The sequence below is a fragment of the Gymnogyps californianus genome, chromosome 1 (assembly GCF_018139145.2).
Source record: "Gymnogyps californianus isolate 813 chromosome 1, ASM1813914v2, whole genome shotgun sequence".
In the NCBI taxonomy this organism is placed as follows: Eukaryota; Metazoa; Chordata; class Aves; order Accipitriformes; family Cathartidae; genus Gymnogyps; species Gymnogyps californianus.
This window is the reverse complement of record NC_059471.1, coordinates 208,003,011-208,024,153: the sequence shown is the minus strand read 5'-3', so window position 1 is coordinate 208,024,153 and position 21,143 is coordinate 208,003,011. Positions and strand designations below refer to the sequence as shown.

Below are 21,143 nucleotides of genomic sequence, written 5' to 3'. Positions count from 1 at the left end.
ATGTTGTAATCTAAGGTTGACCACAATACTCTGGGGGAGTTGGATGTGTTGTATGCAACACACTCGACCGCTCCTTGGAAGCAAAAGGAAGTTTGCAGTGAAAACGAGAAGCTGTTACTGTCAGCAAAAAATCACTGTGTGAGCGTTACAGAGCACCTAAGGAACATGTAATGACTTGGCAATTCTAAGCTTTGCATCATTGTCAAGGAGGATGGGAAAATTAATTTAATTGTTACAATCTTCCATTTAGAGTTGAATTTAACAGGCAATTTCTTCTCGCTGTGAGCGTATGTTATTTACTGGGTTTGTGTTTCCAGTATTTTATCAGCCTTACATCACCTGATCTTACTGAGAAGGAACTAAATTTAGATTCTGTCTACTTAGCTCAGATTTCTCTGTCAAATTTATTAAGAAATAATTATAAAAGACTGAAGAATGGAAAGGCTAATTAAATGCCCATCTTATTTTTTTTAATGTTTTTTGTTTGTTTAGTCAGCGACAAATATAATTAATACTAGGTAAATTTCTTATATTCGTATGCTTTGGTCATAAAAGGAACAACATAGAAAATCTTGTATTTCATAAAGAAAGTGAATGAGCAATGTATCCTGTTATGACAGGCTGTGAAGAGCGTCAAATGCCGGAGGAAGTTTAGTAACAAATTAGGAAGAAACTGGAATTTTTTAATGGGATAATAAAGGAATAGAGAAGAATAGCTTGGAGACAAAGTGTGGACAAGAAATGCTAGATTTTTCAGAAAATTAAGCATCTTCCTTTTCATTTTTAATAGTCACGGATAAGTAGTGTGTCTGGTTTTATCACAGCTCAATAAAAATCCTGTGATGACAGGGAATTTTATTTATAATGGATACTTTAGTTCCTAAGCCACAATTTCAATTTATGCTTGGTTCTGTTTGCATAATATTTCGTGAGTGTCTGATTAAGCCTTTATTAAGCCTATTTCATGAGGCTTAATACATCTGCAGTGTTGTTTCTGCCTCTGAATTGAGGCTATTGTTGCAGTTATCCTCATTCGTCATGAGATTCATTTCAATTGATAAGTAATATTGGCAAACAAATATATGTATTTTTAAACTGCATAACTCAATGGTACTAAAGCACTCCAAAAAATATAAACTTAAGACAGAAGTTAATACTTCATCATCATAAGTATAGCTCATCATCATAAAAATAGCACAACTTGTTAAAAGTGATCCTAGTTCATGTCATGAAAAACTGTCGGATATTACTCAGTCCATCTCCTTATGATAAATGAAATTTAACTGGTCAACATGAAGCTAAGAAAAAGAAAGTAAAAAAACCCAAACCAACCCCTTCTTCCCCTTTATGCAACTCAATTAATGGAGAATAATTACAGGGGTTTTTGTTGGTTTTTTTGGTTTGTTTTTTTTTTTCTTCTCTGTTTTCCTGTGGGAGCCTGTCTTTAGACTTTTCCCCACAATAATCACATACTCATTGTCCCCGATATCTTTATAATCACTGCATAAACAGGACTGAACCCCAAGCTTTCCTTTTAGTGAGCAAACTGAAGCACCAAGAGCTCAGATGGTGTGATAAAGGTCACGGGCAGAATTCGGTGTTAGTTTTAATTCCTGTGATGGTGTATTTTTGTTGTTAATGAGATGCCTTAGGAAAATGAATTATGGCAATCGTGTGCATTTATTAAAGCCAGTGTTATTAAGAGCATATTAACATTAAGTATCTCAACACAAGTGTCAATATTAGAGCATTTCTTGGTGTCTATAGAGGAATACTGAAAACAAATATTCTGAGTCCCAAGCAGAATAACTGTTCTTTATTAAAAGAAGGATTATCAATTCATAAAATACATTGCTAGCCACATACTTGAAATCTCCAATTTATAACTACTTGTTTTGTACAAGGTGATTTTTAATCTTACGCCCATTCTCTTTTGGATGGGAAGAAGTCAGCATTAAAGTCTCCCTTTGTCCTCTAAGTCCATAGAAGTTGAATAAACAAAATGCTCAGAAAACTCCAAACCTGATTCTTCAACAGAGTTGCTTCACAGCAACTGCTTCACAGTTGCGATGATAATCTGAGCGCAGACTGAAGTCATCAGTTTACACCTTTGGGAAAACTGATTGTTCAGAGAGAAGCTTTTCATTATGTTCTTGTCTTGTATTGATGGAAAAATAAAAGTAAACTAGACAATAAAATTATGGAAGCAGAGGTACGCTACGTTACAGTGACTATGCAGGTACAGATGCTTACCCTAGTCTTCCTTACTTGATCACATAGCCTAAAGGCTGAACAATATCATCCTTAGTAGTATCTTATCAAGGGCAGGGTTTGAAACAAGGGAGCCTGCTCTTCTGCTGTCAACTGGTCCTGTAGATGGATCATTCATGGTAATTTTTTTTAAGGCATAAAAATAAAATACAGGAAGAAAAGCTTAACTTGCTTACCTCTTAACCAATTCCTCCACCATAAGGTTTACTACCTAGATATTTATAAAATTAAAGGAATACATGGAGCTCACCTGTAGAACAAAGCATCTTCCTTACAACAGAATATTGCCATTTTCTCTACTGTCCAATGTTACTGGGAAATGATTATCCAATAGAATAATTTTATCATAAAACTTGCTGTTAAAGCAACAATTCTATTTACTTTTTCCAAAGCTGACATGCTGCCAATGAAGCTAGCTATATATAAAAAAGGAAAACTTGCATGGGAAAGCTATATGGTGGAAAAAACAGATTTATGTTGAAAGCCACTTCATCTGCATGCTTCTTGAGTTCTGGAACAATGTCATTAATTATCTTGCCTAATTTCCTCCCCTAGTATCTCAATTTGGTATTTTGTGCATCATAAACCATGCCACGTTTTCCTGTAGTACTTACACATTGTCTAGCTTAATTTCACGTTCATTCTCCTATGCATTGCCAAAGTCTGGATTTGAGTAGCTGACTATTTGTGTGTCAAACCGTCTACATGCCATGTCTTTTCTGCTCCTGTGTCCCCTATCCTGGTCTAGCTTGTATGAAAAATATGGAAATGTGGAATTCAACAGAGTATTGAACACACAAGATTTTGGTGTCAGTTATGGCACTTGAAAATGGGATAGTAGATACTAATAGGCAAGTCAGAAGCTATTGCTGTCAGGGCTTGATGCACCACGCTGTAGAATTTGCTATGTGACACTGCTCTAATGGAAAGGTTCGTAAGACTGAGGAAGAAAAGATCCTCCTATGTAGGATTTAACCTGCAGTACTGGAGGATAATTGTATTACCCTTATCTGAAATAAATGATATTGAATAAAATTGTCATTGTGATAAAATTGGAAGTTAAACTTTTTTTTCTAAAGCTGTATCATTTTCATTTAGCCATCAGATGAACGGCTATTGTAAAAACCCAAATGATTTTGGCCCTACCAAGTAAATGCTTAAGAACTCTTATTGATTTTATATAAACGAGATATGGATTTGAAAATGGTTTGTAAAATTTATTCTAGCTTTCTTTACACATGTATTCTTCCCCTGTTTTTGAAACTGTTTACCTTAACATCACCCTTTGCAGAAAGAGGAATGTTCAAAACAAAAAGTATGAAAACGTGAAAATGGTTTGCCCTGCGTTTTCCATTGCATTGCATTGCTTCTATTTTAAAGTGTGAAGCACCAATATTTATTAGGACTAGCAATCTACCTGAAAGTCAGGCTGACTAAGGATTCTTGGCTCTGATGTTACACAGGCTTCAACGTTTATATAAATTTGACAAATGTAACTATTTTATGTATGCCAGAGAGAATACGTACTTGGTTTTGTATGACACGTAGTTAAGATAGAAATTCAGTGTCTGACATATGGAGAGAAAGCAATACTTTTGCCTATTAAATATTTTTCAACTTTGATCATACTCAAAAGCTTTAGATATTTAAAGTTGTATTAGTCATGTACATCTTTGCCTTTATTAGAAACATGGAATACCTTAGGGTGGAAGTAAACTCGTGAGGATATCTGGCCCAGTCTTCCCCTAACCCAGAAGTTATGAGTATGAAATAGATATATGGATAAAGAAAGAATTTAACTTTTTTTTTTCAGGTGATTACCCTGTTTGAGCATTGTTCTGTCAATCAGATCCCTAGTCCATCATCAGGTGATAATGGATGAAGGAAGAAGGTCTTAATCTCTTAACACTTAGATACATTTTTCTAATTCCCAGTAAGCCACATGTCTATGTTCAGATCTACAGTTTGATAGAAGATGTAAATGAAGCAGTGGCTTGTTGAAATGGGAAGAGTTATAAATCATTATCTTCCTCTGTATTTCTGCCTCTTTACTTGCTGTCCCCATGTCCCTTGTTACTATCGTATCAAATTAGAAAAATTGGCATGGAATATTCTGATCCAAGTATAATTACAACACTCAGCCCAAGTATTTTAAGGTTTCTTTCAACTTTGTGCAGACTTTTTTGCTTAAAAGAAATTAGTTACTATTACCTATTGTTTGGAGAACTGCTGCACAAAGATCTACAATTACTAGCAATTAAGAAAATCAACAAAGCCTTGAACTCAAATTTGTTTTTCCCTTTTTTATTATCAGTTGCTCTTCTGATTGTGATATAATGAGATATATTATGGATGATTGTATTTTGAAACACGAAAAGATTAAATAAAGAGATCATGTATTAATAACTTTTAGAGTTACTAGGGAAATCTCATTGCTTAAATAATGCATCAGAACATCAAGTCCAAAGGCAATGTTGTGAAGTTACACGTCTTGAAGTTAATACAGTAAGAAAGGTTATTTTATTATCTTTTACAATTCGTTTTGTTATTCCATCCCAATCCATATGTAGACATACATATTTAAAAATAACTATATTACTAACATTTTTATGTATTAGTGTACCTGTACTATGTTTACTTCATTAACAACCAGTTTGTTTTCTTCTTCAGTATCAATATCTCCATGTCTAAGAACAAATAAAAAATCGGAGTGCAAGAAATTAAGGTTATATTAAACATGTGATAGAAACTTCGTACATTCCAGGTTGAAGTCACAATTTACACCTGGTACTGCTTCATTGAGACACATAGAAGCTTCCAGAAATGAATAATCAGATTATGCCTGTTGCCTGCTCTCCTTTATTAGTTCGTCTACAATAGAATTGTGTGGCTTATCAGTTTGGCATGACACTTATGATTTTTTTATGCCTACCTCGGTGTATAGGATGGAAGAAAATTCAGTAGAACAAAATGTCTGCTATCTCTAATAAAGGTATAAATAATATTTTATATAAAAATATTAACTATATAGAATATATGTATATAAATAAAAATATAGCTATATTTTTCCAAGAATTATTAGTTCTTTATAATTTCCCAAGAATATTAATTCAACATTACTGAAGAATAAGGGAAATTTTGGCATTTTACTGTATCATATACTGTATCAGATGTATCGGACCTGCTAATCAGCACAAGAGAATTCTACACGCAAAACAGATCTGAATGGTTTGTGGTCAGTATGCTAAAAACCCATATACTAAATGCTGAAAGTGAAATGAAGTATTAGTTCTACCCATCCTGTTTAGTTGGTCTGGTAAGAGACTTTTGAAACTATGACCATTTATTTATAGACTGCGTATGGTCCCAAGAGGGATAAAGTTACATTAAATGGGCAGCCTCAGTTCAGCTGTTTCCCAGTTTTTGCAAGCTTAGCTTTGCAGTTTTTTACGTATATATGGAGAAAGGCAGAGGCACATATACACTCACATCTGGTTACATTTGTCCGTGACTTGCCTCAAGGTGCAGTCTGTGTTGTTTACTAGCTGACTATTGTTCTTGGCTATGTTTACATGAAGAATCTGCTTTTCATATTAAATTGTCTAACTCTGGTTGCTCTTTGGCTTTGTATGATTTCTTGAAATATATTTTAACAAGCTTTACATTTCTGTCTTTGGCCTTTAGTTAGTTTAGAGTTGTGATTCATAGAAGTTAAGCAAACCCAATTTATTTGTTGAGTATGGTTACTGAATTATTAATTTCAAATATGTAAATAACTATTTCTATTCATAAACATGTTGAAGAACAAGCACCCCTGAGAATGCATTTACTAAATATATGCATAAAGGCATGTATTTCGGTACATGAGTAGTTTGGAAACTGGCAGATAGGAGAACTCGCTTTATGAATGACGACTTAAGTCACATAATGCTCCTTGTACCTCTTAATTGGCTAAGTGATGTTTTCTGTGCAAGATAATAATTTATTTCCAATATGAATATTAAAATAATGGAATTAAATGGAATTTGCAAATAGCTACTAACTAAGGAGTCTCTTTCAAATTGTGGTGGGCTGACCCTGGCTGGACACCAGGTGCCCACCAAGCTGCTCTGTCACTCCCCTCCTCAGCTGGACAGGGGAGAGAAAATATAACAAAAGGCCCATGGGTCAAGATAAGGACAGGGAGAGATCACTCACCAATTATCGTCACGGGTAAAACAGACCCCACTTGGGGAAAATTAATTTAATTTATTGTCAATCAAATCTGAGTAGGGTAATGAGAAATAAAACCAAATCTTAAAACACCTTCCCCCCACCCCTCCCTTTTTCCTGGGCTTAACTTCACTCCCAAGTTCTCTACCTCCTGCCCCCCCTGAGCAGCGCAGGGGGACGGGGAATGGGGGTTTGGGTCAGTTCATCACACGTTGTTTCTGCCGCTCCTTCCTCCTCAGGGGGAGGGCTCCTCACACTCTGCCCCTGCTCCAGCGTGGGGTCCCTCCCACGGGAGACAGTCCTTCACGAACTTCTCCAACGTGAGTCCTTCCCACGGGCTACAGTTCTTCACGAACTGCTCCAGCATGGGTCCCTTCCACAGGGTGCAGTCCTTCAGGAACAGACTGCTCCAGCGTGGGTCCCTTCCATGGGGTCACAAGTCCTGCCAGCAAACCTGCTCCAGCCTGGGTTCCTCTCTCCATGGATCCACAGGTCCTGCCAGGAGCCTGCTCCAGCGCAGGCTTCCCACGGGGTCACAGTGTCCTTCAGGCATCCACCTGCTCCGGCGTGGGGTCCTCCATGGGCTGCAGGTAGATATCTGCTCCACCGTGGACCTCCATGGGCTGCAGGGGGACAGCCTGCCTCACCATGGTCTTCCCCATGAGCAGGGGAATCTCTGCTCCGGTGCCTGGAGCACATCCTCCCCCTCCTTCTTCACTGACCTTGGTGTCTGCGGAGTTGTTTCTCTCACATCTTCTCACTCCTCTCTCTGGCTGCAATTGCCCAGGGTTTTTTTCCCCCCTTCTTAAATACATTACCCCAGAGGTGCTACCACTGTCACTGATGGGCTCGGCCTTGCCCAGCGGCAGGTCCATCTTGGAGCCGGCTGGCATTGGCTCTGTCGGACATGGGGGAAGCTTCTAGCAGCTTCTCACAGAAGCTACCCTCCCCCCGCCGTGCCCTGCTACCAAAACCTTGCGATGCAAACCCAATGCACCAGAAAATAAGCAGATATAAGTTAAAAAATGTAAGTGAAAGATAAAGAAATTTGTATGTGGGCATGAGACTGGTTAGTATTTTGTGTTAGTTGAGATATTCCTTTAGGGCTCAGTACAGTTTTGAATGTTTAGTGCTAGTCCAGCAAATTGAGGTTGTTTAAGCATATGACTAATGCTAATATTATCAATAGAACTAGTCATACTAGAAAATTAAATATGACAAAGATTTTTTCCGGCAGCAGCCAGAGAAGTGAGCTTTGGGTAAGTGATGCTAGTCAAGGCCAATACGGTAACGGTGTCTGTCTCCCAAGTTACCCTCACAGGGTACCTGCATTTTGTAAGCACGTTCAATTGAATGCAATACTGTTGCAACCAGAAAGCTTTTAATTCCTGCTGTGTCCACTAGGAATTCTGAATTTTAAGTTGAATACCTCTGGTGTGGAAGTGGGTCTCGTTTGTCATTGTACATCTTGGTTAGTTTTCTCATGCTGAGCATACAGAGCAGTGGGTAGAGCAGATGGCCTTGCGGATAAGTAAATAGTAACAACATGATGGATAACAAGTTGCTCTGAGACAGAGACGGTTGCAGATCTATGTGAAATATATTCACTCAGTGAGTTTAAATGTACTCAATAGCCTTTTACTGCTGACTTTTTAAACGTCCTGTGTGAATTTGTTATCAGACTTCTGCCTCATGCATTTTTCTAAAATGCTTACTGATGTATGTGAAGATGTAGTGTGGTTATTGCAGAGATGGGTTTTATTTTCTGGTGCATGCTGACTGGTATGTGAATATTGGATCTGCAGTATTACATTTCTGTAAATACATGCAGTCATTTTGTTGATTGAAATCAGATCTAGAATAATTAAATTCTATTTATTTGATTTTTATTTCTCTATTTCAGATGATAGTGATTGGGAAATAAGTAATTGACTTTTGCCCCAGATATAAAATCAGTAAATACTGAAAATTGCTAATATTTTATTTGCAAACCTTCCTCCTCCCCCCCTTCAGTTTAGTCACTCAGTTTTTTAAACCTTTCCTGCTTTTTAGTCTGCAGCGTTGAATTATATCTATCTATTCGTCCAACCTTCCTGAGCTTTCTCTTGTTACCTCAGTAATTCAATATTTACTGCTGAAATTTTGTTCTTACTCTCTTTTGGCCTAATGAGCTTCCTCACTATCTTTCACTTTGCTTTTCTTGTCTCTAACAGAAGTGCTTTTGTCAGTTTGAGGTCCAAGGAAGTATAAAATCCTCTCCTCAGCTGTTCATAGTTCTGATGACATTTTCTTATCATAGCAGGAATATGGGGGGGAAAGGACTGTCATGACCCCTTATTCCCTTCCGAATGTGACCATCTGCGGAGCTTAGCTAGTGCAACAGCAAAGGAATACCGTGCTTTGAAAGAGTTTCAGAAAATTAGTTTCTTGGTGGAGCAAGAAAGGACTCGAACCTAGGAGTGGGACTATTCACAGTATAATGAACTTAAGCAATTTAAGTAAGTATAGTAGAATATATTCTTATCTGATCATTAACCTTTACATTTCTTTCAAAAATGTTGTTAGCTTAGAGAAAACAAGGAAGGTATGGTTTACAAAGTATCTCCAAGCAGAATATTTCTTTACAGAAATATTCTGACAGCTCCTTTAAGAGTATTTTGTACCAACACTTTGTGAGAGCAACTTGGGAGACTTTGTATGACAGTTTAAATGGGACATTTGGGGCTAAATGAAATCAGAGTGTTTCAGTAAATGTCTGACACTTCTGACATTGAGATTGGTAGTAACTGGTAATTATATGATCCTTTTCTGCTTATGAAATGCTAAAAGAGATCTTTCAGTGTTTCTATAAAAATACCAGATAATGCATTTATAAATTTAAACTCACTTTATGTCAGGTGTGTTTTTCTTTTACATTTTACTCTATTATGTCTATGTTCAAATAGAGAATTGCATGACTTCCGTAGAAGATGAAAACTTTATTATAACCACTCTAGCAATGTACCCAAAACACTTTACTAAATTCAGAATAGACCATGGTGCCTGTTCAAAGTTTTTACAATTTAATATAAGAAACAAACACAAGTATATTACAAGTCCATAATACTATTGATTCCAAAACTTAAGAAACAATGAAGACTAAATGTAGACTGTGGATGACTCTGTTACAAAGAAGCCTTTTGTTTGAACCTACTAGATTGCTTTCACTGACAATGGGGTAAGGTAAAGCATATCATCATCTACATTTTAATTGCAACTAAAAGTTGCATTTAAATTTTTCATTCATATGGAGAAAAAACTTGTAAAATATGATTTGAAATATTTAAAATATTTATTTCAAGATGAGGGGGATATGCTCAAAAGTAAAGCTGCTTTCATGGTGGAAACATATACACATATGCAACTTCATAGACATCTGTCATCGTCTGCTGTTTCGCTGAAGCTCTCTGTGACACAATGAATTCCACATAGAAACATCTTACCAGGGGGAAAGGCTGAATACGTTTGAGGAGACAATGGGAATGATGCTAACAAAGTCTGAGGGAAGTCAGGTTTTGATTGCTCAATATGCCATAAGACATGACTGACAAGGTAAATACTAAACCCAATGAAACTCCTACTCATCATGATGAAATCTGTACATCTCTCAGAATTTTTTGAATCTGGTATCTAGTAGTCAGGTTAGAAGCAAAAGTTACGTCTCTGTCTAAAAGCCAAAGGCTGACTTGTTCAGAGAAATCAATAAATTAAAGACTAGTTAAATTAAATTAATAACAAGAATAATAAGTTAAATTAAATTAACCCATAAATTAAAGACTAACCCCTATATCAAGAGATACTATCAGGAAAATAATGCTACCTATGTTGCCTTTCACACTTTTTTGATATTTTGAGTGGAAGGGGTAAATGAATGACCAAAATACGGAGCCTTTAAAATCACCTATGCATTAGGATGTTGTCAGTTACAAAAAAAAGTAAAAGCATGAATATTTCATATCTCTTTGGCATTCAACCTGTTTTGCATAGATGGCAGCTGGAGGTTCAAAACAGAGTGTTATTGCTCTACCACTGTCACCATAGTTTAGCAGGTAAATAATGCATGAACTAAGAAGAGTTGACAAGGCAGACGGTAATGATATATTGGTTCAAAAGTCTGTCTCCTCAAAAAGCACCTAGGAATGATTTACATCAGACTTATTATTTATTTTATATGACTGTTTACAGAATATTCATAGATACAGTCTGTAATTAACCTAAAGAATTAACAGCTGAAGGGTGTGGACGGCAAGTAGCTTAGCAAAGTTTCAAAAGAACCCTAATGTTGGTATATATGCAGCAACACTTGCAAACTTTCCAGCTTAAAATTGTGACAAGTATTAATCCGCACTCTTTGGGATGCCAGATCCTGGATTTATGTCTAGGAAAACAAAAGTTCCTTCATATCCTACCCCAAATTACCCAGTTCATTCTAGTTGCAGTATAAAAATTACTCTGGTTTTCTGTGATTCATTCACCCATTACAGAAGGTTGGCTGCCTGTCAAAATGTAGTGATAATATCCTTTTACATTGATTTTAAAAAAAAAAAAAAATATTTTTTTTTTAAATCCAGGAGGCATTCTAGGAGCATTCCCTAACTAAGCAGGGAACATCCTGGCAGGTGTGTTATGCTAAGGCAGGGCTGGTAGTCTGTGTTATCAGCATTTTTTTGCATAATGTGATCTGATTAAAATGCTGAGAGACACAAACTGATAACACTGTGTTTGTACAGCACCAAGCACAATAAACTCTTTTACAGTAAGAATGTACAGTCCTCAAATATAGAAATTAGGATAATGGCTGGTATACAGTGGCCATGAAGCAATTGGGGGTCAGAAACCCTAATGACATGCTCACATTCATCCTGTTTGTCAAAAGCATTGAGAACTTTTTGTGACTTAATTTAAAAAACAAAACAATACACAAACATCCTATCCCTGTTCATTGCTCACAGACTGCTTAACCCATAAAGGTTAATTTGTTGTGCTAGTGCTTTGTTTCCTGTTTTGTTTATGAGATCACTCTCTGTAGTGACATCTGCATACATTAACTAGCCCAAGACATTGTGTGTTATCTGGCAGCTTCTTTAATTACTGGTCAGGCATCACTTTTTAATATTGCAGCCAAGCAAAAATGTATTTGTTCCAGTAGCATTTTTAACACAAGCCTGTAATATCTGAGCTTCCCTAGAGAACCCTTCCAACCAGGGCTCGCCAATAAACTGCAGCCGCTTCGTTGCAGCTTGAGGTATCGACAGATGCTTCGAACTGGATGTGTAATACGTGGTACCTGCTGTGAATAGAAAATCACTGAGGACTGATGGGACATTCTTTAGGCACAAATAAGCTGTGCTGATTTTCTTCACAGCTCGTAATGGGAGACTGTGATGTGATTTTTCCCTATCTATCTCAGTGGTGGTTTTTAAACTTCTTTTTCCTTGAGATGTGCAAGATACAGCAGTGACTTACCGGGATTTCGGTATTAAGCACGTGCAGTGCAAGTAATTCATTACACTGACAGCAATTTCCAGCTAAAGAAGAAAGTCACTTCCTTAACCCAAAGAAACAGAAAGTGGCAGTAGTGCCGGTAGGAATGTGGCAGGGCCAAACAAGATGTGAGCAACAAAACAGGGTGGATTAATCCATTCATGGTTATAGTAAATACTGTATGCGGTGGTTGGAATAAAATAAGACAGTAGACTGTATCACACGGTCAATGGACATGTGGAATTGTTCTTTATGATTATAAAGCTTCACTGTTGAATATCCAGGGGACCGGAGGTCCAGCGTATGCTATGGGCTCTGTAAATACAGAACAAACATACCTCTCCTTCTCAAAAGAACTGACAATATAAGACTAAGTGTTGTATCTTGTCCTGATTTCAAGACCTGTTTCCTAGGAAGCAATGGGATTATGCTTAATTGTGTGCTTAAACCCTATTGACTCCAAGTGGAGAGTCAGAAACATACACTTCTGCTGAATAGGGAGTGGTTAAAAAGAAAAGAAAAACCACAAAGCCTTTCAGTCATGGAGAACTTGGCAAGGGAGCTTCAGACTGCAGAACAAAATTCAAAGGTTATCAGACTGTGTCAGTGTCCCCCACCATCATTGCGTGCTAGCCCTGGGGAGCTGGTTCCACTCAGACTGTTCTGTATTGGAATTCAGAACATTGCTAAGGCTAAGGAAATTACTTCCTCTCCTCCCTCCTCCTCCGATCTATTTTACCATCTTTTTTTATTCGTTGTCCGAGTTAGAAAGAGACTTAGTTCTGTTACATTCCCTATTACTGAGAAAAGCATTCTTACTGTAAAAGTTGAGGTCCTCAGGCTGGCCTGGCACAGGTTGGTCCACCTCAGTTGTGTGAGTTAATATCATTGCATGTTTCAAATAACTTGTGGCCATATTGGCAGACTCTGAAAGCCATCTGCAGCTGCTTTTTACTGTGATGGGTATATGATGCCATTGTCAAGACACTGATTTATTATCCAGCCTAATGGCTATTTCTAGTGGGATTTGCAGTTTACTGCCAAAAGTTATGGAATCAATATGTTCCAACAGAATAAACAGGTTAGAATTAGGCTCAGATATATATTCAGTTAAAAACTGAGCATGATTCTTCTGAATATTGGGAAGTATATAATAAATAGAACTGGATCAGCTTCTTTAGTATGGCTTGATTCTGGTTTGTATGTAGAAGCTTGTAGAAACTGCTATGTTTGAGGCACCATGATGATGATTAATTTCCTGAAATATTTGTAGTATGTATATACATTGTAAAGAAGATTCCAAAAATAGGATAAATGCAGTGTCCACATAGTACTTGCTCATTCATATAATATTTTATTTTTTGTTTTGAATAAATTAACTATCCACTTGTGCTATACTCTTGAAACAATCTTTTATTTTCTGACATCCAAATCAGATCCTTATAAATATCATCAGATGAATAAACAATGACAGGATAAGAATAGACTGTGATAAAGAGCCTGACCATGTTAAAGCAAAGATTGGTACATAAAGGGCACATAAAGGCATTGTTGTTGTTGTTACATTTGAGTAGTATTTTATGTGCACAACACTCCGCTGTACCAGATGGACTTGAAAATTAAATTCTTCAGTGAAAAAAACTTGAGGAAGGGAAACAGTAAAAAATGCTGTGTGAAATATTATAATTATAATACTGATACATATAGCAGCATGTATAGTTATGATAGTTACTCATCTTTGCTTCCAAATGAAGACGAACTCAGCTTCTCTCAACTGGAATTTGTTGCAAGCACTCACAAGTGACAGGTAACTCAGGTCTTTTTTTCTCCTGTCTCTCAGGGAGATTATTGTGGGTTGGGTTTTTTTCCTTACAAATAATGACAGGAAACTCAGCGATCCATGCAACTGGGTCTTTTTTGACTACATTACCATTTAGAATGGAAATATTTTTTTCAGCTGCCAAATCTAGTTTTATGCAATCTCTTCTGCTTTGATTCCTAACAGGAAGATTTTTAACACAATAAGTATTTAGCAGGAGTCAGATATTCACTTGGTACCTTTTTCTGAGGTTCAAATGAGCAACAGCTTCCATTATCTAAAGAATTAGTAGTGCAGTTAATTGACAGGATTGCTAGTGCAAATAGTAATCTTAGTACAGAACAGGGATATTTCTCCTATGGAGTGTTTGTGAAGATTTAGAAAGGGGAAATATATTCTAGATGCATTTCAGCATCAGCTAATTTGCATCATTTGAGAGTGCCATGAATGAAAAGAGTTGTGAATACAGCAGTATACACAGGTGTCAAGAGTCTTCTCCTGGTCTGCTTTGAATCAAGACCTTTCTATCTTTAAAGATTGTTGTTCAGTGGTTGGCAGCTGACTGTGCCACCGAGGCTCATTTAGGGGATTTAGAAATGGAAAGGGTGAACAGGAGCAGCACACTTCTACATCTGACAGGCTGGTGATTGGGTCACAAGAGCTCTGGCTGATGCACTGGTATTTCCATTTTGCATGTTATTACTGTGGATCAAGTGAGGGATAGAGAAACACAATTAATTAGGGCTCTGACTAGTGGCTTCAGCAGCAGTGCTGCCTGTTAGAGGCACATGAAAATAAAACAAAGCAATAAAAGAAAATACCAAGCTTTTGAGGATAAGCAAACAGTCTGGTAGAAGTAAGATTGCATTGACGATGTGTGCAGCTCTTAAGGGAAAGGAGAATGGTGTTTCCACCGTACACAACATTTAGTTGTTCATCAAGGAAAGGAATATTCCTTTGCTACGATGAACTGGGCCATTTGTCCTAATATAGGAGCTGTAGTGGAGATCTTTGAGCACCAGACTAAGACATGTCTAAACCATAATGTAGCAGTTGCCAATCTTGAGTGAGGCCAATGGTTGTTCGTTGTAGGATCCTGTCTCTGATAGTGACTGGTCCCAGCTTTTTCAGAGGAAAGCTCATAGGCAGTTATGGGATATTCAGATGGTAAGGGAATTTCTTCTAACCACCAATTTGTAGCTGACTTGTACCATGAGTGGGAGAAGGTTTAAAAAGCTAAATTCTTAGAAGACTTGCAGATGTCCCTGAAATCCACCGTAAAATGGACAGGTCTCCTAAAAGCAGACTTACCTCCAATGTAATACCTTTCTTTGGAAGTTATTTCTTATCATGGCTGATGTTTCAAAAGAAGAATGACTTTAAATCCACAGAGAGAGCAGATCCACAAGGAATGGCTGTCTTCATGCATTCAAGTGGCATGGCATGGCATTGAGAGGCCACCGTATCAGTTCAGGCTGCAAGCAGCATCCAGAAACAAGGATTTGGCTCCTCAGAGTGATGCATTTGGCTCTCCACATGCAGACGACGGCTACTCACTAGCGGAAGAACCACAGAGTGGAGGTGGCCTGTGTGGCTGTGAGAGCTGCCACATTAAATGCAGCAATTTCTTCAATCACTTTCCTTTTAAAGTGTCAAATCCTTTAACATATTAATAGTTAAGCACCAATTAGAGGCAATAATTGAAAGTGCTGGGCAGCTAGGAGTCCCAAGGCAAAGGCAAAAAAATGTTTAACTGTACCATTGAGGTCAATTATTAGGTAAAACTTACTTATGAGCAGTTTACTGTCATTAAATGTTTCAAATAACTCCACAGAGTCTGCTGCCAGTCAATAGTTGCACACACAAAGCTGAGAACAGACTGGAAGGGTGAAATAGCCTAATACAGTAAGATGAAGAGGAAAAAGGCTGGGTTGTCCAGATAAGACAAACTAGATGAACGAACTGTCATGTAAAGAAAAGCCTTTACTTTTCTCCCTTTATAGAATGCTACACAATGTGATAGGGAGAATTTACATTTTCCTGAAGATGAATACGGTGAATATTTTCAGCAACACTTTTCATGAATATGGAAAACTGGCTGTACTTTTATTGCTGTATTCATAAAATATGCATCTGTTGAGCTCCTGTTTTCACAGTATGAAATATGGATTGGAATTTGTAATTTCTTCATTTATTTTGTAGAGTTTTTTTTCTTTTAATAAGGTGTTTTAATATAACGATTTAGAGTGTGAATCCTGTCATGATTAGTTATGGAATAAGTTGCTTTTAGAAGAAGCAATTGCTTCTTTTACTGCCCTGCTGTCAGTTCTCTTATGACTTGAGAGTAAAATGCTTGCAACTCTGATGCAGGCTGGGGAATTGAGCTATTGAATCCCTCTTTCTTGACATCATGATATTATCCCATCTCCCAGAAAACATTTTGCAGACCACCTGGTTTTCAAAATCCTAGGTACATGTAAGCCTTGGGACATGGAAAAGAAGATCCTTTGAGGAAACAATAGGAGAAAGTGGTCGCCTTTGGAAATACCAAGAAGTTTGCGTGCGTCAAGAGAGCAGTTTCCCCCCCAGCTCTACTCGTGACCTACATTTCTTAGTGCATTACAAGACAAGAACAATAATTGCATTCATTTTTTTAGACAAAAAAATGGAGCAGGCAAAAAGTTTAGTTAAGTATCATAGCCAGTAAGTTCTGACTAAGCTCACACAAAAAAACGAATTGTGTACCTGAAAGGTAATATAACTATTTTTATTGCTTGGTATTTTATTACTGTATTTATATATATTGATATATCACCATTTAGTCTATTACATAAAGGAGTAATTCTATTAAATCAGAAGAGTTACATACCCAGAATAAAATTTACCAGGAAGGTTTCTTCATTCCCTTTTAAAAGTCCTTGCTTTGAAAGAAGTAAGCTTGTTAAAAGGTGTGTAATTTTTTGAATGCTACAGTGGCTGTTTCCCTGTAGTGTGTAGTTGGAGCCAAAGTACTAATGAAAGTACTCACGTATCCAGACTACATGGGGACTATTCATTATGATTTTGAAATTAAATGATGATAAATCTTCACATTCAGTTCCTACAAAAAGGACTTATGTTGTGTCACTAACTGCCTTTTGTAAGATTTTCTCTTTTGACTCTGCAATGAATAGGAGATAAAAGAATGAAAACAGATTAATTTCTTCTATGAAAAGATTCTTTAGAAAATTTGCTTTCAGTAAAAATGAATGTGTAATATTTTCTGTAGTAGTGATAGTTACTGTAATTTTACACATAACTTGCTGGGTTTACTTAGATTACTCTGTATATATGCTTGGTCTCAAACTTGTGTGTATCCACATGGTGGATTTCAGCAACTGTTGCATCAGAACCTTAAATATTATTTTAATTTTTTTTTTTTCAAAAAAACCTCAAGTAAATTACAAATGCAAATTCTACTGAAATTTCAACTTGTCCATAAAATTTTAATTGGAATAAACAGTAGATGCATGTCTGTTCCTACCATGCAGTGATGGTCACAGACATACTCTGAAAACCTCTGTCTTTGAAAACTTCCCGTTTTTCTTCTGATTATTCTGTATTTCACATTTCAAACTTATTTTAATTTCATTGAATTTTCTAAGAGGAACATATTGTCATTATTGAAACTTATTAGTAAATCTCATGAAATCTGCATTTGCTCTTTCTACAGTGGTAGTTTTTTGATAGCTTACGTAATTAATTTGTCTTCTTAAAGGGTCCAGAACCAAAGAATCTTAATTCAGTAAAATAAGGTATTTTGAGAATGAGGGTAAGAGGGAGGTGATTTCTTAAAATACTGTTATGGAAGGTACCATAGAAGGTACATACACACAAAATGACAAGCTTGCTTTCCTCGGTGCTTTTTGCTTAGTGTGGATTTTTAACAAATTGGGAGTGTTTATTGAAATTCAGATTCTTTCATTTTCAGTATACTGTTGAAATTTTTCACAGAGAAAGGATAAAAGGCAATGGATAAAACTTGCACTATGAGAAACTGATTAGATATTAGGAAAAATTATCTTATGAAGAAGGATAGTCAACACTGGAACAGGTTGCCCAGACATTTTTTGGAATCTTCATCCTGGAGATAAATCAAAAAAACAACTGGATATAACCCTGAGCCACCTGACCTAACTTTGAAGTTGACCCTGCTTTGAGTGGGCACTGGAGCAGATGACCACCAGAGGTCCCTTCCATACAAATTATTTCATGATACCTGAAATCAGTCTGGAATTGACTGAGAGTAATGTGCCTCTCTGCTTATCAAAAAGATTGTTATATTCAAACAAACAAAATAGCATCTTCAGAAGAAATTCTTCTAAGTCCTGAAAGGGAACCATTATGCATCATGAGGGAAAAGATGTCTAAACACAAAGATAGGAGTAAGAAAATAAATAAATGTCATTGTTATCACAACAGCCCTTTGCCTTTCAGAGTTGAGCACAAGATAGAGTGTCTGTAACTTCCATAGATGGCAATTAAAGAAAAGAATGAGGAAGGATAAAGTCTATAGATTCCATTAACGGAGAAAATATGATGTGTTGACAATAAATCAATAGCTATATTAGAGCTTAAAACCAACAAAGGATATGTTCAGAAGATGACTCATTTTAGTGGAAGAAAGTGACAAGTGGTCTCAGCTTAATGACAAATATCAACTGTTGTTAGGGAAAGTAAATTTTGAAGGCACAGATCGATATTACCTCTTAGACTCACAAAGCAGAAAATATAGAATTAAACTGTCAGAAGACCCAAATCTCTCAAAATACAGAAAATTCACAAAAGAAGCCCAAAATATTGTAATTCTGCCCTAGAGCTATAATCTTAAAAAATCCAAACCAAACCAAACCAAAAACTCACTGCCAGAATTCATGTTCTTATTCATTCTAGCTCCATAGCAGCAATTTTTATCATCTGACATTCATCCCCTTCAAGAACAAAACTAGGGATCTACATATGGAATATAAATGGGATTTAAGTAATCCTCATGCATTCTTGCAGAGTGGTGTGGGCTCATGTCTCTAGGTTTATATCTAGAATCATTATTGACACTGGGAGAGATCCAGCTTCAGTTATAGATATCTAAATTCAGTCTAGTAAGCCATTCCGCTCACTGGTAGGTGGATACCTTTGTTCAATTGAAGCGCTGTCTGGACACCAATGACTGTGCTCATTATATCTCTACTTACATTAGAGGAGGATAAATACCTAAACCAAAGTATCTTAACCTGAAGCTACATCATAGAATCATAGAACGGTTGAGGTTGGAAGGGACCTCTGGGGGACATCTGATCCAACCCCCCTGCTCAAGCAGGGCTACCTAGAGCCAGCCACCATTCCAGAAGGTTAAATACTGCCCTTCCAGTTGAATAATACCATATTCTGAAAATACTGCCGTTTCAAAGCAGTGACAGACTTGAAGCAGGGAATTCTCAGATATAAAGATGGCAGACTAAGAGTGGCAAAGCTTCCCAATGATTTTCTAAGGCCATTTACAGCACATTTAGAAGACAGACTTGTAATGATTTGTTGCAAACACTTCCCTGTAAAACTGAGACAAGAGTTTACTCAGGAGATGAGGTAGGCTTGGACTCTTCAGCTTGCAAAAAGTAAGACTGAGGTGGTTGTGGAGGTCGTGGTGGAAGGTTGACTGAAATATATAATTTCACATGGAGAAGGTGAATTTGAAATTATTTAGGTTTTTTTTAAAGTATTAAGAATGAGGAAGCACCAAATGAAATTATTGACTTGGCTTTGTTTAAAACAAACAAAAGAAGCTTTGGTATTTCATCACAGAACACAATTAGATTGTAGGTTGTTGTGAATGTCAAAATATAAATGTATTAAAAGTGCTATTCTATCAAAGACTATTAAATACTGTGATGCAGATAAAAATTCTATATCAGGAGGTTCACTTCTCTCAGAGACAAGCTTCTAGGCTGCACCAGCTTTTGCTCTAACCAGTACAGACCTGCATAATTTCCATTAACTAATAGTTCTTCATTATTTAGTTATGAATGCAACTAATCTGTGTTTAAAAAACAATGTAAGAATCTTATTACAAAGATATTTATAGGAGAAATGTAAAGATGACTGTGAGCATAGTAAATCTACTTAGGATTTATCTGGGTAAATAAAGAAGAAAAAGAGCCCTGTTTTCCTAATTGGGGGCAGGAGGTGGCAGGATGACTACGAAAAGAGAATAACATATGTAATTCTTTGTGAATGGGAATTTTCAAATATAAAGTATTTTAACATGCCATAATTGATGGAACTCAGGTGTTTGTGTTAAAATGCCACAAAAGTGTTACTCGGAGAATAAAAAGAGCTATAAAGATTTTGAAGGTAAATGTGACAAAAACAGATGTGTGTATTTTTTGCATATTCCTCCTTTTCAATCTCAATTAACTGTATTCAAGTAGCAATTCAGAATAAGTCTACAGTTGTTCTACAGTGAGGCATGCCTGTTCTTAAGTACTGACCATTATTTTCATGATATAAATCTATTTTTGGTTACTTCTATCAGAACTTTTGTCGTGGTTTAACCCCAGCCAGCAACTAAGCAGCACACAGCCGCTTCCCCCTCCCCTCTCCCAGTAGGGTGGGGAGGAGAGAAAAAAAAAAAAAAGGTAAAACTCGTGGGTTGAGATAAGAACAGTTTAATAACTAAAGTAAAATAAAATACACTACTAACTAATAATAATAATAATTGTGATAGAATAATAATAATTGTAATGAAAAGGAATATAACAAAAAAAAGAAATAAAACCCAGAAAAAGACAAGTGATGTACAATGCAATTGCTCACCACCCGCTGACCGATGCCCCAGCAGCGATCTGCCCCTCCCGGCCAACTCCCCCCCAGTTTATATACTGGGCATGACGTTCCATGGTATGGAATACCCCTTTGGCTAGTTCAGGTCAGCTGCCCCGGCTCTGCTCCCTCCCAGCTTCTTGCACACCTGCTTGCTGGCAGAGCATGGGGAACTGAAAAGTCCTTGGCTTAAGATAAGTGCTACTTAGCAACAACTAAAACATCAGAGTGTTATCAACATCATTCTCACACTAAATCCAAAACACAGCACTGTACCAGCTACTAAGAAGAAAATTAACTCTATCCCAGCCGAAACCAGGACAAATTTTAACCATTTTTTCTGAACTTTTTCCCTACAGTTGAATCAGGCTGCATTTTTTTTAAACATTTAGACAAAAGTTGTTTAGTCATTTCCAGGAACAAAGCTTGAAAACAGGACAAGCCGTTTTTGTCTCCATGTTAG

General features: G+C 36.8%; 1 protein-coding gene across 3 annotated transcripts in view; it reads left to right on the top strand.

Moving 5' to 3' along the window:
- Positions 1 to 21,143, top strand: part of CACNA2D1 (calcium voltage-gated channel auxiliary subunit alpha2delta 1) — a 434,743-nt gene that overhangs the window by 147,729 nt on the left and 265,871 nt on the right. The window lies entirely within an intron of this gene.